General features: G+C 39.9%; 1 protein-coding gene across 2 annotated transcripts in view; it reads left to right on the forward strand.

The window, feature by feature from the left end:
* Vav3 (vav guanine nucleotide exchange factor 3) overlaps positions 1 to 17550 on the forward strand; it is a 336756-nt gene that overhangs the window by 239753 nt on the left and 79453 nt on the right. The window lies entirely within an intron of this gene.

The following is a 17550-nucleotide window of genomic DNA, read 5'->3' on the forward strand; positions in this document are numbered from 1 at the left end:
TACATTAGGTTCTTAACATTTGTTTTTACAGATCATTTGGTAATTTGGGGGACTAACACATTTTTTTTTTCTGTGTAATTAAAAGTAATATAGGGACATTTCCTTGCTTTTTATGAACATTTTTTTTTCCTGGAAGAAGGAGAACTAAAACATAACATGCTTAGCAGTAATACTGTTCAGCCTATGATGAGCTGCCCAAGTCAATGGTATAGGTTTATGAATGGGATAGTCAGCAGTTAGCAGCTGGGGAAGAATTTCATTGTTGGTGGAGGCAAGACAGAGCGAGAGGAATGAAAAGGTTGCAAGCTATATCAGTAATTTCAGTAGATTTGCAAATTTCCAATGAGGTGAAGTAATATCAACCATTATGCTTTTGCTTGTGACAAACACAATTCAAAAAGTTTAAGAAAAAGGGGGGAGGCAGCTTACCAGTAGAGGTAAAGGGTAAGTCCAGAGTGCTTGGTTCAATCAGAATTGTATCCGAGGGCTCAATGGAAACATTCTGAGTTCAGTTTCCCAACAGTGTCTCACCTCTTCTCTTCAGACTTCCTGTCATCAGGCACCCTAGGCACGTTGGTCTCATTTCCAGGCAAAGATGTTCTCCTGTAGCTCTCATTGTTCACAGCAGCCAGTGAATCCAGAGAAAGCAAAGTGCCTCTCCTTCTCCAGTATGCTAAGAGTCTAAGGAGAGCTGTAATTGTCCTGGTCTTGACCAGGTTGTCATCTCTGCAGCAGTGGCTGTAGTCAGAGAACCCTGCGATGGGACAGCCTGGTTTCTATGCTCGCCTTCTCTGATGGAGGAATGGAGAACTGGGGGTGACAACCTAGCTGCATAGACTTCCTTCCTTCCTTCCTTCCTTCCTTCCTTCCTTCCTTCCTTCCTTCCTTCCTTCCTTCCTTCCTTCCTTCCTTCCTTCCTTCCTCCCTCCCTCCCTCCCTCCCTCCCTCCCTCCCTCCCTCCCTCCCTCCCTCCCTCCCTTCCTGTTCTATGTGTATAGAATTGAGAAGCAAAAGGAGAACACATTTTTTTTAGACATTTCATTCTTGTGTGTACTGTGACAGGCTTTCCCACATCCCCTTCATTCTTCTTTTACTACTTGTAGGTTCTTCTAAAGTAAATAAGGAGATGCATAACCTAAAATAGGAGGCAGAGGAGACCAACAAACACCAATCCCAAATGGTAGCTTTCATTGGCAGCAAAGCCAAGAGAGGAGCAGTTTTCTTGTCTCATGGTTTCATGGTTGTTTGTCTAACCATGTCCTTGTACCTGAAACACCAAGCTGGCATTCTCCCATGAACACAGACACGGGCCTTTTAGAAGGCAAGAGTTCTTTGTTCCACTATTACCTACCCAATGTTAGTGAAGATTGGTTCATTTGATTAGAAAACCGAGCAAACAAGATGCTAAAGTATCATGCTTTGTGGGGACAAATGGGAAGAAGGTGCCCTAAGTGCTCGAAGGGTCAGGAAGGAAAACCATAGACATGGATGTATCACTTTAGGTCATAGCCTGCAGCTGTGACAGAAAGCAAATAATGAGGGAAAGGAAGGGGCCAACCATAACTTTGTCTCTGTTAGTCAGTGTGTGTGTGTGTGTGTGTGTGTGTGTGTGTGTGTGTGTGTGTGTGTGTGTGTGTGAGAGAGAGAGAGAGAGACAGAGACAGAGAGACAGAGATAGAGACAGAGACAGAGAGAGAGATTCTATATTAGATGTCCATATTACTTTTTCCAAAGATCTTTAGTATTATTTATTTCTCAACATATATTCTCCTTTACCTTGGCCTACCCTCCCTCATCTGAACTTAACCCTTTTCATTCCAGCATTCCTTCAATTTTCACTTATTTCAGAATTTCCAGAGGCTGTGGTTTATACTGAGGGCTCTGCATTGGCAGAGGTCAGCATGGATGTATAATCTTGGGAGAGTTTGCCCATGTTTATCACCTCCACAATAGGGAGAAGTAGCAACTATTTTCTTGTGTCATAATGAAGGTCGAATTGATTAATAGATGAAGCAATTTCCCATAATGTTAGCACATAGTGATTTGTAAGTGATGACTGTCACCAATGCATATACACACCTGCACTGGTTCCATACAGGTGTGTGACAGGTTGTCCTAAACAACATCTTATAGTTTCTAGGACTCTGACACCTGAGCATGGTTTAGCTCAGGTTTCTCTGCTGCAGGTTTGCTCACAAAGCCTCATTTACTATGTAAGGTGATGCTAAATGTCATCTGGAGGCTCAGCTGGGGAGTAGTCCCTTTTCAACCTCACGTATCTGGAAGCAGCATTCCATTTCCTTTAGAGGACTGAACTAAAGGCCCCAATGCCTACCACACATTGCCAGATGTTGCTCCCAATTCTTTGTTGTGTGAACTTTTTTATGTGGATGTCTGCTTCACCAGATCATGCAAGCCAAGAAGGCAGTAGGGCACCCTAGCAATTAAAGCCTTACAGGACACAATCATGGAGTGAAGCTGTTTCATAGATTCTTGCAGAATCATGCAGTATATGCTGGGTACCAAATTTACTCCTACTGTTTGAGCCTAAAGTACCTCTAAAAGATCTGTGCTCTCTACTATCTTTGAACAAAGAAAGCTTATTTCCCAAGGCTTAACTGCATAGGACACTGAAAATTAGTAGTGGGGTCTGGTCTGTTTTGCAGAGTTCATTAGTGGTTGCTGTGACAGAGCAGATTCATGGCTGATTTTATTTTATGCATTATTAATTTTGAAAATGTTAATCTCAAATTGCTACAGTATTTCAATTAATTTGGACGATTAAAACTTAGCACCAGAAGAATCCTTTGCAAAAGATAAGGCGGCTAATTAGAGGCTCTGAAACAAACAACTGGTAGACCCTGGCTCAGAAACAAGTTGGGTTGATGACTCTGGCAGAGCTCACTCCTCTGAACAGTTTTGAAATAGAAAGGATGATTTCTGGCAGGCTACATATTAAAATTGAGTTTTTAAAAAACATTTTCAGGCATTAACTGTTTAATATATAATTTAAGATATGATGCAGTTCTGAAAACTGCTTTATGTTTACTTTGCTGTATTATCTTTTGAGCAACAATAGCAGCAACAGAAATGTAACAATTATTCATTGTTCAGTTATGAGTTAAAGGGGTGAGGTAGAATTGAAAATAATTTGACTTTCTTTAATTTTGCATTCAGAAATTTATTGTAAAAATTTCAGAAAACAGCCGGGCGTTGGTGGCGCACGCCTTTAATCCCAGCACTTGGGAGGCAGAGCCAGGTGGATCTCTGTGAGTTCGAGGCCAGCCTGGTCTACCAAGTGAGCTCCAGGAAAGGCGCAAAGCTACACAGAGAAACCCTGTCTCGAAAAACCAAAAAAAAAAAAAAAAAATTTCAGAAAACATAAAGGAAAATTTCCATAAAGCTCCCTGAAGAAATATGTCAGATCCACTCATTCAAGTGACCCTCCCCCTTACAGTTGCTCCTCATGCTTCTTTTCTCTCCATAGAGTAACATGTTTGCAAAATGTCTTAATGTTTTTATTGCTGTGAAGACCACTATGACCATGGCAACTCTTATAAAGAAAACATTTAATTGGTGTGGCTCATTTACAGTCTCAAAGGTTCACTTCATTATCATCATGACCAGGAACATAGCAGCATGTGGGCAGACATGGTGCTAGAGCTGAGAGTGCTACATTTTGCAGGCAACAGGAAGTCGACTGACTGCCACACTGTAGGAAGCTTGAGGAAAAGAGATCTTAAAGCTCACTCCCACGGTGACACACTTCCTCCAATAAGGCCACACCTCCTAACAGTGCCACTCCTTTTGGAGGCCATTTTCTTTCAAACCACCATTCAAAATGTCTTTACTTTTTAAGGCTTAGTATTCGGCTTTTAACGCTTTGTTTCCTGAACATATTTGTTTAACAATTTGTCAAGTATGCAGGCTTGGGGGTTGAGTTTAAAGAGTGAATGAAGCGTGTTTTTGCTCCCAGAGAACTGTCAAGGGAGCAAAGGTAGTATTGAAGTCTGGGAATGCAAGAGACTGTGAGGGGTGCATGGTGATCAGGGAATGAGATGTAAAGTGAGATGCACAACACACACAGAAGGTTGATGAAAAAAATGGATTTATGATAAATGTGGATGTAGGGAACAGCTTTGCTCAAGGCCAGGAGATGTTACAGATACAGAATGGTAGAGGGAAAGCCATGTATAAGAAACAGGGTAACGCATTTGTTATTCTACACCAGGAAATTAAGAGTAGAGTATACCCCGAGGAGCCTGTTGAGTATTGGAAGAGTTGTAACTAGAAAAGTGACATGGTCAGCGAGGTTGCAAAGACCATCCTAGCCAGAATTTGAGGGGAATCTTGAATTATTAAGAGCTCTTCAAAAATATGGAGTGATTTTATCCTGATATATTGTCAAATGTCACTTCTCTAGTTTTTATTATTATAAAAATGACCTGAGCAGATGTGGCCATATGGTTGATTGCTATTCAACAACGGAGTCATGAAGGTAGAATTTCTGGGTCAGTGCAGACAAATGCTCAGAGAGCAGTGACTGTGTGACTATGTATGTATGCACCAAAAACTTCCTTTAATTTTAATTGCATTACATCTCCATTGTTATTAGCATAAGAAGATATGTCATATGCTTTTGATTATTAACGCAGTACTTGTTTTGCTATAAGTCATTTGATAGGAATATAGTAGTGTGTTGAAACTTATCTCCTAGAACAGATGTTTCTCGACTTTATGATGGTACTCTGTGATGGTAAATCTATTGTAAGTTCAAAATATCATGAAGCCAAAATGCACCTAATGCACCAGGCATCATATTTCTAACTCACTGTACTGTCTTGTGTGTGTGTGTGTGTGTGTGTGTGTGTGTGTGTGTGTGTGTGTGTGTGAGAGAGAGAGAGAGAGAGAGAGAGAGAGAGAGAGAGAGAGAGAGAGAGAGAGAGAGAGAGAGGTGGGGGGAGAGATCTGACTGTCTATGTTATGCTGGGGACCAAACTTAGGGCTTTACACATAGTGGGCAAGGACCCTACTAGGAGTATCAGTTGTTTATCCTCATGATCATAACCAACTGGAACTGTGGCTGGCTCTTGTCACCCCGCAAATGAAGAGAATGTTGTATTGTATTTGGCTAGACTGGGAATATATATAAATTCCAAGTGTGGTTTCTCTTGAATGTACATTAACTTAGTACTACCAGAAAGTCAAAACTCTGGGCCACCTTCGGTTGAGGACCACCTATAGTTATGTGCTAGTAAGTTCAAATATGAACTGCATTTGAGATAAGATATTTGTTTTTAATTTTATGGGTTACTTATAGTATTCTCAATTATTAATTACCTATTTGTTCCTTACCTATTTTTATTTCCAAAATTTATTGTTTTTCCAAAGCCTTATAAGAAAGATACATAAGTAAATAACATTCTTTAAAAAATACTTGGGTAATTTTCTAGCATATTTGTTTCTATATAGGTTTTAAATTTGTAAATTGTCTAAGATTTTATTTGTATTTTATGCTTTTATATTTAGAAATTTTAATATATTTGTAAGTGCATCCAATATGGACATCAACATTTTAAGTTTTGTAATAGTATTTATCTGTTTATTTCCAGTTAAGTAATAACTTGCTTTAATTTTTAAAATTTTAAGTAAGAGACTGTTTTCTCTGATCAGCTCTAAAGTATACATCAAAATGTTTTCAATGATTTTTTTCAACTGCTTACATATTTAAGCAGTCTTTTTTATATGTTGCTTAAAATATGCATTTTGTACTTTGTAGCTTTGCATTTTATTATATTCATAGTTTGCTTAGACCATGTTATCTAATACGAAATATGCTACAGTATATGCTCTGTGGAGCTAGAAAGATAATAACTTTTTATATGCATATCAGTGGTCTACATGGAGACAGTCAGATTTTCTTGTTTATAACATATGACAAAAGTAAGATTACATTTCTCATGTCTTCTTTTGATGTAGGAAGAAAATTGATATATGTCTGTCCCCTTGCATTCAGAGTGACTCTTCCATTGTTCTCTCTAGGCTTGAAAGTCAGCATCTTCCTTCGTGTTTTGTGTCCTTCTCATGTTCATTTTCTCAGCTGCCCTCAAGAACAAGACTAGACCTATGACATTAGAAGATCTTTAGTGTTGGTAATTGTTATGCAATTTTCAGTTTCTACTTAACGTGAAGCGTGTAGTAGACACTGCCTTATCACTAGCAGTGTGGATGTCTGTGCTTTAGGGCTCTAGTTTGGGACGTTTGTCCAGCAATCATGGCTCATTGTGCCTTTGCTTTCTGTTGTTCTAGTGGCCCACAGCCACCTGCAGACAGACATCACATGGAGAATTGAGAAATAATCAATTCACGGCCTTTATAATTATCCACCATTCTGATTAGCATGATGAAAGCTCCCATCGTCCACCCTACCCAGGACAAGAATAAACTGTATCCACACTGTGCATCTCACACCTCAGTTACTCAGTCAGTAACAGTCTTGTGTGCCTTATATCCGATGTACTGATGTGGGACACAGAAATTCAGAAAATCTGACTTTCCTTAGTGATGGCCCCTGGGTTCTAAAGTAGTTGTGTGAAAGAGGCTTCAGTGGGAGAACAGATTAACGACAGTGCTAGTGATGGTGCCAATGTGCAGGCAGGCAAAAGTATACTGGTACCTGCGACTTTTAGTCATCACCAGAAGCTCTAAAGCTCTCCATTGTTGGGAACCCATCTTATATTTAAGAAACACTTCCCTGGGGGAAATTGGTAGGACCTAGTTGGAAAAGTACCTCTGGTGTTTTGCCTGGCACATTGCTTTTCATTGAGAAAACACGTTTCTGTGTGTCCACATGAACACAGGACTGCTTGCAGGTTCCTGCTCTGTTCAGTGGCCCAATCAGGATAGCTTGATGCCTTCAGTTGGAGACAGAAAGTTACTTTCAGGAACTAAGAATTCCTTTTGTTAGTTGTTTAGTTTAAGTGCCTGAGCAGGGTTATGCAGGTGCGAGTGTCCACACATATTTCTTCACCACCACCTGCAACTTTCACCTCTGAAAAAGAAACTGGCCATTAAAAAAAAAAATGGAATGCTGTGCTTCAGGGAGCCTGTGTTTAAATACAATTTGCATCTTCCATTTAAATTCAAGCAATATCCAAGAACAAATCTAGCCAATGGTTTTGAGAAAACGAAATGGCAACACCTTCTTGGAATCTCAAATTGTTCAAGGATATGTATTTTTCCCACTAGCAAAACAGGAAGAAATTGGAAAACATATGGACTCAGGTTGAGCATATGATGTATTTTCAACTTGAATTGGCACTTTATTCATATTTGTAGTGAGTCTTAAAATTAATTTTGGTGAAGCATTTAGATTTAAGAGAGGAAAATTTTTTTTTGCTATCTGGGACTAAATCAACATTTGCGGCATCTCATTAATCACTGCCTTATGTAACTGCTTTCCTACCTGAGAGAAGCCACTGAGATGAGAGAAGTTTATAATATCAATGCCAAGTACAGATCTTGCCTCTCCAAAAGGAGTTCATTAATCATCATCGAAGCACAAGAAAGAAACATACTTCACGATTCATGCCAATTTCTTAAGTAACGTTTCTTAAAAGGAAAAAAAAAACGCACCATTTTTTAAAATCTCATTTGAAAAGGTTTTAATTTGGCTGTTAATGTGTGGTGTTATGTAAATTTAAACTGTTCTGAGAATTCCTGTCCCGAGTGCACAGCCAGCAGTAGAATGTATTGAGTAAGAGTTGGAGCTCCTGGCAGACAGCAAGCTGGTTCAGTTTCTTGGCCTTGTTGCTTCCTGCCCGTGGGGTCATAATACATGCTCCATGCTTCAAAGGCAAAGCTTGGCACCAAATGTCGGGCCAGTAGCCCCAGTATCCTGACCTGCAGCAAACAGTAAAACCTTAAAGTTTGAAAATCTGTTTCAAGCCAACCATCTGTGTAATTATTAGGGCCTTCTGTGTAACGCTTTAATAGGCTTTGGCTTTCTTGTCGGTAGACTGGTCTGAGAATATCTGCTTTACTTACACCATAAGGTTAGTGGTTATGCAAGGGAGGCAACACTTCGGTCCATAGAAAATGGAATCTCTCCATGGCATACAGAGTCATGCAGTGAAATAAAAAGCGAGAAACCTGGAGGTGGTGGCGCACACCTTTAATCCCAGCACTTGAGGAGCAGAAGCAGATAGATCTGGCCAGCCTGGTTTAGGGATCAAGTTCCAGGATAGCTTGAGCTATACAAAAAAGAAACCTTGTTTTGAAAACCAAAAATAAATATAAAAATAAAAAGTTAGAGGCAACTTATGAATTTTTATTTTTTTGACATGGGACTACTACATAGTTCAGGCTGGAGTGGCATGATTGAAACTTTAGATTCCCTTTTCTCAGCATTCTAGGGCAGCAGACCATGTCCCTTTCTGGCATCTTTATTTTGCCATGTGTCTTGCCATCTTGAAATGGTAGCATTATTTCAGTGGTGATCAGCCCTGTGGTTAACATGTCATCTATGCAGGTCCCGTCCCATCCCGTCCTCATTGTGTGTGTCCCCCTACCCCATTTACTGGAGAGTTTAACATTTTGTTACAACTGTGCATTTATATCTGTTTGTTTATTTTCTAATTTACAAAACTGTTTACAACTTAGAAAACATGTAAGGGAAACAGTAAGTCATCATTAGATGGAAGGAACGATAATATTCAAAATGAAAAAGAACTCATGCTGACCTCATGAAAAGAGATTCACCAATTTTAACATCGTAAATGTTTTTTGATAAAACCTGGAGTAGAAATCAAAGGGGCTCCAATCTCTGTTTATGACCATCAGCAGCCAGGTATGGCATAGGAATGGATTCCTGGAGGGAGTTCCTCAAACTCCTGAAAGTGAGTGTTTTTTTTTTTAAAAGAGGCTTTTCTCTTTCTTGTTTCTTTTTTTAGTTCTTTAGTCTCTTCTAGTAGAAACATCACAAAGAGACAGAGACCAAGATGTTATAAGGATATGGTTGAGGATGTAGCCTGAAGTTTCTGAGCAACACAAGAAATGGACAGGACCCACATCCAGCTACAATAGCCTGGGCAATTCTTTCTGTCCCCCTCTAAGCAGCCAGGGATAAAGAAAAGGTCATATCAATGCCTAGGGAGGTTCATTTTAAAGATCAAAATAGCTTAGAAAAGGAGATGGGGCAGCGAAGGACTGGAGGAGGTTTCTGTAAGGTGGAATAGAATCAAAGCACAGGTCGGAATTTTTCTTTCTTCAGTTTTAAAGAACACTGGCTTGGCAAGTTTGTCTTTTTCCCCTGCATTTTTTGACCTTCTTATCAGCTCTGGACTTTCTCCCAGGGGGATTTTCTCTGTCTAGTCAGCACTGACTTCTTCACAGAGCCTGACACTCCCACACCCTTGTTGCCAAAGAGTCGATGAGCATTAACATGCTGGATAAATAGCCTGGGAACTTTGGCGTGAAGCCTCGGTGACAGGACACTGCTAGCCCAAACCCCATTTAACATGTGTCACCTCGGATGATAGACTAGACCTTAATTAGAAATTCCTGCTGAATCACGCAGATTCTTCTAAAATTTCACCTAGTCCTTAGCAAGCTATTTAGATACCATATCTGGGTCCTGTTTATGGGATCTTCCTGCTGCAGTGTGGAAAAAATTGACAATTCACTAGTCTCCTTTTTTTTTTTTGCACACTTTATTGAACACAACAACCACAAATTGTTGTATTAATAATACAAATAATATGTAGGTCCATGCATATGTTGTGACTATATAATGCACTACATGTTTATACTATTTTCAGTTCTCACAATAAATGAGGAAGCTATGCTGATAATTTAAAGCATGTCCAGATTCAACAGAAGTGATAAGCCCAATTTCCATATAACCTATATACATCCTCCCCCATATGTGTTAAATAATTGCTAGACTCTAGACCCAGTACAACATAGATTCTGTATGGTAGCACTTTTATTGTATTTTGGGAGACAAGCATCAAGGAAAAAAAAGCCTGTGCAAGCTCAATTGAGATGCAGTATCTTTCTCCTGAATGTTTTGAATGTGTTACAGGTGGAATCCATGAATGTAAAACCTGGGGATACAGAGGAACAACTGTGTATGTTTTCCTATCCTCATTTAAAGAATTCAGTATTTTCAACTGATTTCGGAGTCTAGGAAGGGAATAGTCACTGCATTAGTGTACTTTATCAAGTGATTCTTTCTGTATCCAGACTAGCCAGAGCTGTGAATGCTGCCAAATTTTAGGTCATGGAGAATGTCCACTAAGAAGGACGAAGAAAAATAGCCATGGTCAAGTGGCAGAGGAAAAACACCCCTAGTTGTAACTCCCAAATAGAGAAAAGGCTAAGACTTTGGAGTCAGGTTTTCTGGGGAGAAGCAGTCCGTGCTATTGCGTATGGATCTAGATCCCAGAGGAGAGAGGGCCAGCTGAAGCTGAACCTGAGAGGGTTTCCTCTGAAAGGCTTCCATCGGCAAGATGGGGTGAGTAGGCACAGTAAATGCTCTCAAGCTTCTGCTTCCTTTGATACTTCATTTCCAAGTAAGGTAAAAGAATTCATGCCACAGCATCTGGACCTTTCTTTAGTGTGCCTTTGCTGTGGTTTTTAAAATTAAATAACAAAATTGTTGTGGAATTTTAGCAAATGACCCTGAACTCTCAAGGCCACTGTTTGCTCTTTCTATGCACCTTTTCTGTGATGTTCTTCTATTTGTGTGGAAATGAGGGTTTGTGGCACAGTTATGCCATTTAAAATAATTTACATATACTGACTGTATTTCTGTCTTGAGAATTATTAATGGTAGTATATGTGTGCATAATCCTAACAGAAACATCATCAGTCAGGTATCTCCATTCAACTGTAGCCATATTCTTTATAATAAATATAGTCACATTATTTTTGGAAAAATTTTAGCTTATATAGAGACCTTGTTGGACTATTCTCCCTGTACTATTGTCCTATTATGGGAGGACACTCTTACATCCTTCACACATCATACAGTGTGTGTGAAGCCTGATAATGTCAGTGGTTTTGCTTGGCATGGTGGCATATGCCTGCTACACTAGCAAGGAGGAGGCGTAGTCTGGAGGGTTGTATGTTTGAGGTCAGCCTGGGCTACATGTATGAGAACAGATCTCACAAGCAACAAAGAAGAGAAAGAAGAGGGAGAAGGAAAAAGGAGAAAGAAATTGAAAATGGAAAAAATGGCTTAGTGTCATCGACGTAAGGCTCAGCATTTCTCTATTTGTGATTCATCCCTAGGAAATAAAGTCCCCGCTCTCTTAAGTTCACACTCTGTTCATTAGGAGTGATGTTAGCATCTGCCTCATCAAACTGCTGTATATGGATCAAGGAGAGAAGGGTTTGTAGAGCCTTAGCCGTGAGCCTGGACCTTTGTAGGTTCCTGCTGAGGATGGCTTCTCACAGTCATTACACCCATTTTCAGAATCCTGGATTAAGACAGCTGTGAAAGGCAAGCTGAAACCTGTAGGGCAGGCCACATTAGTTCCGGACACCCAAGGTTAGTGGCCATGCTTTGGTCTTGTTTATTCTGATTTTAAGGATCTAGTTAGTTCTATTACCACCTAGGCAACACTCTCAGCTGTGTGCTTCCTTGTGTCTCACTTATAATGCTGCTTTGGAAACTAATTTTACAGAGATTCCAGAGCAGACCTCAACTATAGCCATATTCTTTAAATCCAGTTTCTGCTCCTCACCTGTTCAGTGACCTTACCTAAGGCACATATGCCTCTTTGCCCTAACATGTCTTCTTCATTCAAAGGAATATCACTGTAAGACCCGCTTCTTGGGATTTCCATTACATTTAAAAGATGGGGCTCTTAGAACAGGGTCTGGCAGATGATAAGCATTTTATAAGTCTTAGCTAGTGTATTTAATGAGAAATAGTTTATTTTTCCTTGATAATGGTATAAATGTGTATGACACATAGATCAATAGAATATTTTAAAGGTTACTATAGATGAATATTTAAAGAGTTGAAAATATACTGATCAGTTAGTGCAGTAATTTCAAGGAAGGCAGCAAGCCGGGTCCAGCGCCTGTCTCAGAAGCAAGGGTGCTTCTGTGTAGAAAGATGTACACCAGAAGTTAGTAGGATTGTCAGTTCCTACCATTGGCAGTCAATAAAATAAAGTCACATTTTATTTGTATAAACCAACTTAACTTGTGTCGATTCTCTGCCCCTTCCTTGTTAAGACTATGTCTCCTGTGGGAAAGTATGGTTTCTGCCTAGGAATGTCTCAAGGCTCAAGTCCCAGGCTTGCCAAGCACCTAAAAAGCCACCACATAGATACCACAGAGCAGAAAGTCATCCTTGATCTGAGACCCATGCACCTCTGTCCCCCTTTCCATCCAGGCCCCTGCCTTACTCCTTAGTTCTGCTCTGGCAGCTGCCCTGTTTTTCCTCTCCTTTGAAACACCCAGCAGCTTCTTTTGTAACTCGGTAATTATAGAGGGCAAAAGGAATCCGTGGCTTCTGCAAGCCTTTGCTCTCTACCCTGCAGTGCTCCCTAAGGCAAAAGAAACAGAGCTCTCAGCCACCTGCATCTAAGAACGAGAGAGGGAGGACCCCACAGAACACGAATCCAGGAGTATTTGAGAAAATGGCCTTGCCCACCAAAGATAAAGGTTTCTGATGACTGTGGGAATAGTGGAACCGCAGATTTCAGCTGCCCGTAATGGGGGCAGCTTCACAAGGGAAGGTCCCCGTTCATTTCTAAAAGGTAGACACGGCTATGGTCCTCCTCAAGGTGCCTGCTTTTGAGAACAAGCACTTTAGCAGATAGGACTGTCACTAGCCAGTGGTGTGAATTGGTGAGTCACTGAACATTCTGGGATGAATTGGTGAGTCATTGAACATTCTGGGATTTATCCGATACTTGGAAATTGATGGGTTGAAGGTGGTGATTTCTAATCCCTGTTCTTGAACTGGGGAGAGCTACACATTCTTTCTGTATTCACAGAAAAGAAATAAGGTAGATGAGTAGAAGGAAGAGGAGAGAATGAGAAGGAAATATGGAGACACCTGTTTTCTTTAGGGCATGTGATCCTACTTCTGAACATGGTGACCCCAGGCTCCTTTCTTTGTGCTGCTGGTAGGATATATCCCTTTTCCCCAGCAGTTTGGCCTTGTAGGTACCATCCACTACCCTTTGTTTCTTATTTGCCATGGAGTAGGTGTAGTGTAGAGGCGGCACTATTTGGGACAGTGGTTCCTAGTGAAGAGAGGGTATGCAGTAAGATTTAACATGGGGGTCCATGTCCTTCCCCTGGATCAGGTACTAGGTCAGGATTGGGGGTCTCATGGTTGGTCTATGAGAAATTGGCTCTGTTCTCAGCAGATTTGGCCATATGCAGGCAGGGTTCCTGAGTTAATCCCATTGCATCTAAGAGTCAATTTGGAGAAAGTGAATTTGGGAGCTGTGGTTAATGAGAGATGCATGCCACCTTAGCTACAGGGCTGATTGTATCTTTGAAGGGTAGTGTTTGCTGTTTACCTTCTGAACACAATGTTCAGCAGTGGTTCTCAGGGCAGGTGGGTGCAGTGAGAGTAGTCTGCCCACTAGTGGGGACAGCTGTTTTATCTGTGACATTGCAGAGACTTTATGGCCCAAAGAACAAGCAAATTAAATTTGGTAAAGTTAGTTTTCTTGTTTTAAATAAGAAAATGCATCTCTTATTTCCTAGTCTGGCATGGATCACTTCCAACCTCTGTTTTCCTCCAATCCTCCCCTCCTCCTACACCACCAGTATTTATAAACTATTATTCAATTAATTGGCTATTATAACAATCTCAGCTCATCCAAACCTAAGTTCCTTTATTGCCTCCTCCAGGCCATTGGAAGAATAATTGCCAAAGTGGAGAAGGTACTCCCTCCTTTCTTGTTCACACTCATAAGGTGATACTCGGACCCTTTCTCCTGACTCAAAATATAGAAGACTCTGAGACCCTAACTTCCCTCTGTCTTGTTCCTTGTTTGCTTATCTCAATTTCTGCAGTAACAGGCCTCTGATGAGCTTTCACATACACTGAATTCTTTCTTGCCATCATGTCTTAGCTCATGCTTTTATTTTTTGGCTAAAATTATCTTACTAGACATCAGTATCTGGTTAATACCTATTTATCTATCTATCACCCATCCATCTAAACTCAACTCCAGTATTCATATGTTCCCTCTTCCAACAGCTTTTCTGAGAGGACCCCACATCTGGTAGGCCATGATGGTAGATTCCTTTTCCAGGCCAGCACCGTCACCATATTTTTTAAAAGTGATCTGGTGCATGATACTTCCTACAAACTTTCATAAACTATTATCTGGAACTTTGTCCTTCCATGTTTATGCCTTAGTATCAGGAACATAATAGGTAATCAGTCAATATGCATTTAATGCAACTGTGAAACTGAGTTTATAAAATGTAACCCTGGGGTATATTCTGAAAATCATCTAACCTTCTTGTAAAGCTGCTGCATATTTCTCACTTGGGAAGCTATGAAGTTAGCTTGATAATAAGACCAACAATTATATTTTATTGGTGTTTATCATCGAGGACTAGTATATATATGTGACGAAAGGCATTACATTCTTATGCTGATGAGCATCTTCTAGCTTTGTTAATGTCTATGTTTCAGAGTATAAGAAAGATGAATAAAAGATTCTAAAAAACAACAATACAGAGGATGGCCTGTTTAAAAAGTGATATTTTGATAAGTTTTGCAGGAGTCTTTAACTGAAAATAAATTATCTTTATCATCCATTCAGAGCCAAATTGGAACAATAGGAATCTCATTTGGGGTCTATAATAACCGTAGCAGAATATCACTCTCACTCTGCTCACTGGCATTATAAGGAGGCATTTGCTAGCATAGAAAGGCAAAGGAATAAAAATTTTCAGCAAAGGTAAAATACTAGCAAACTCTTCATTATTTCAAATTAGTATTACTTTGAAGCTCTGACTACCTTGTTGGCAATTATTTTAAATCACATTGTGTGTGAATCTGCCTAGTGTGTTTTCTAGCTTTAAAATACTGGATAAAAGAGAATGTTACGAAGCCATTCCTTTACTGTGTTTATTTCAGTTCACACCTACCTCAAATTAAGAAGCCGAGAGACCCTTTACCCTAGACGGTATGGCAGTTACAGTACACTCAGTGGCTACTGTGTTTGCAGGGACCCTTTACCCTAGACGGTATGGCAGTTACAGTACTCTCAGTGGTCACTGTGTTTGCAGGGACCCTTTACCCTAGACGGTATGGCAGTTACAGTACTCTCAGTGGTCACTGTGTTTGCAGGGACCCTTTACCCTAGACGGTATGGCAGTTACAGTACACTCAGTGGCCACTGTGTTTGCAGGGACCCTTTACCCTAGATGGTATGGCAGTTACAGTACACTCAGTGGTCACTGTGTTTGCAGAGACCCTTTACCCTAGACGGTATGGCAGTTACAGTACACTCAGTGGTCACTGTGTTTGCAGAGATATTTTCAGACCCTCCCTGTAGAACACTGTGCATATTTATTTTGCTGAGTGACTTGAGAGGGACAACTGGAATATTTGTAATGGGACAATGAAGTTCTTGCCTCTTTTTTTCCCCCATTGTATGTTTCTTTCAATACACCAAACTTATACCAGCCCTTTCAGTGATGGAAAAGATCATGTGTTGAGATTCCTTGTGGCCGCTTGAAGGATGGCTTGGCAATAAGATCACTTACTGCTGTTTCAGAGGATCTGAGTTTGATTTACAGAACCCATTCCCAGCAGCTCAGAACCACCTGTAATTCCAGGTCCAAGTGGATCCATGGGCCTGTACAGGAACCTGTGTTCACATGCATATACCACTTATACACACCATCTAAAATAACAAAAATAAATCTTAGCAGATACATTTCATTTACATATCTCCAAAGGGCAAATCTGTTTTAAAGTCCTTGGATACTCTTTTTGCAATGAAAATTATCACCGTTGGAGATCTGTGAGGAATCTTGACTGACTAGAACAACAGAGTCAAACCTTACAAAAGAGCTTATCTAGAGTTACCATGCATATCTATATCTTTAAGCCCTACATTCTTTAGCAGATTTCAAAGGTCGTTAGATTGATGAGAACTATAATAGTAAAATCCTAGGCACCTTCAGGAAGACAAGGCCGGCCTTTGAAGGCAGCAGCAAGTGTGCAGGCTGGAAACCGAAGGTCTCTCTGGTGCAGAGTCCTCACCCTCTGACTGATACCTGTCCATCTGTCAAGTGCTTTTAGTGGCTGTATTTTAAGTGGTGATGGAGTAGACTTAGAAGTTTGTAGCTGTATTTCCTTCCTCGTTACTGGTGTGTCTATTTTCACCCATTAGGCCGACAGAAGGTGCATCTGTTAGCATTTTTCTCTGAAGCCTGGTGTATGGCAGAGCTCTGGCTTAGTTTGTACATATCCCTTCTAAGACATCCCTAGGTAGCCTGTTCTGGTTGGACGGGGGCTTTAGGAGCTTTGAGGCCAGTGGCCCTGAATAAAATCTCTTCACCTCTTAGTGCTTTTAATCCAATAGAAATGTAACCACTGGGGTCCTGAAAGCAGTGATCATTGAGAGGCAGCAGCCTATGGGGAAAAACATGTTCCCCTTATAAAATCAGTTTGGGAAACTTTAAAATTGAGCAGTAGAAGATTTGAGAAAGTATCCTTTAGTGTAGGTTTTTTTTTCTTCCTTAAAACCCCCTCATTTTTCAGATTTAACTCTAGGCTTCTTAGAAATAGTTGTCACATTTCTTATATAATTTTAATCTTTTGGAGAAATGGACTGGATGTACAATTGTGTTGATGATATGTGTGAGTACAAATTTGTTGACAAGTTCATTTTGCAAAGTGGCTTCAATGAGGAAAACATATAGCGACTCATTATTTTAAAATTGCAGAATCTCAAATATAGTGCTTTGTGTTTCAAATTTCAGAATCAGACCATATAAGCAATTATTAACATTAGAAATTAAAATTTCATTTGCTTACAGAGCTGTTAAATCATTTGCTTGTGGACAGGTAATGATTTGAAGATCTAAATAATAATTGTTCATTCAGAAGAGAAAACAATTTCTCTCAATCAACCTGACATGCTAATTTTATTTTTGCTGATATTTATTTTAACTGGTACATAAAAATAAAGGCTATAAATATAGGCGAAGAAGCATGTGTTGTATATATTATATAATGCTTGTTATTTTAAACATTTCTCTCCACAAATAGTTATACATTTATAACCCAAGATGTTTGGAATTAACAGTGCATTATTTTATCCACAGTCACCTTAGTCTGCCTAATGCTAGAGTATAGTAGGTATAGAATGAAGCTATGGTTATAAGGATTTTTGTTCTAAGAATTGATAGGCTAAGCCATGCCTCATTTAAAATATAGAATTGACAGCATGCTTTTCCGGGAGCTCCCAGAAAAATTTTGGTTACAGTATCAGAGTGGCTAGTACCCCTTTTATAATGGGAAATAAAGGGGAGCTGGAGGAGAGT

Source organism: Peromyscus maniculatus, chromosome 6, assembly GCF_049852395.1.
Source record: "Peromyscus maniculatus bairdii isolate BWxNUB_F1_BW_parent chromosome 6, HU_Pman_BW_mat_3.1, whole genome shotgun sequence".
Lineage (NCBI taxonomy): Eukaryota > Metazoa > Chordata > Mammalia > Rodentia > Cricetidae > Peromyscus > Peromyscus maniculatus.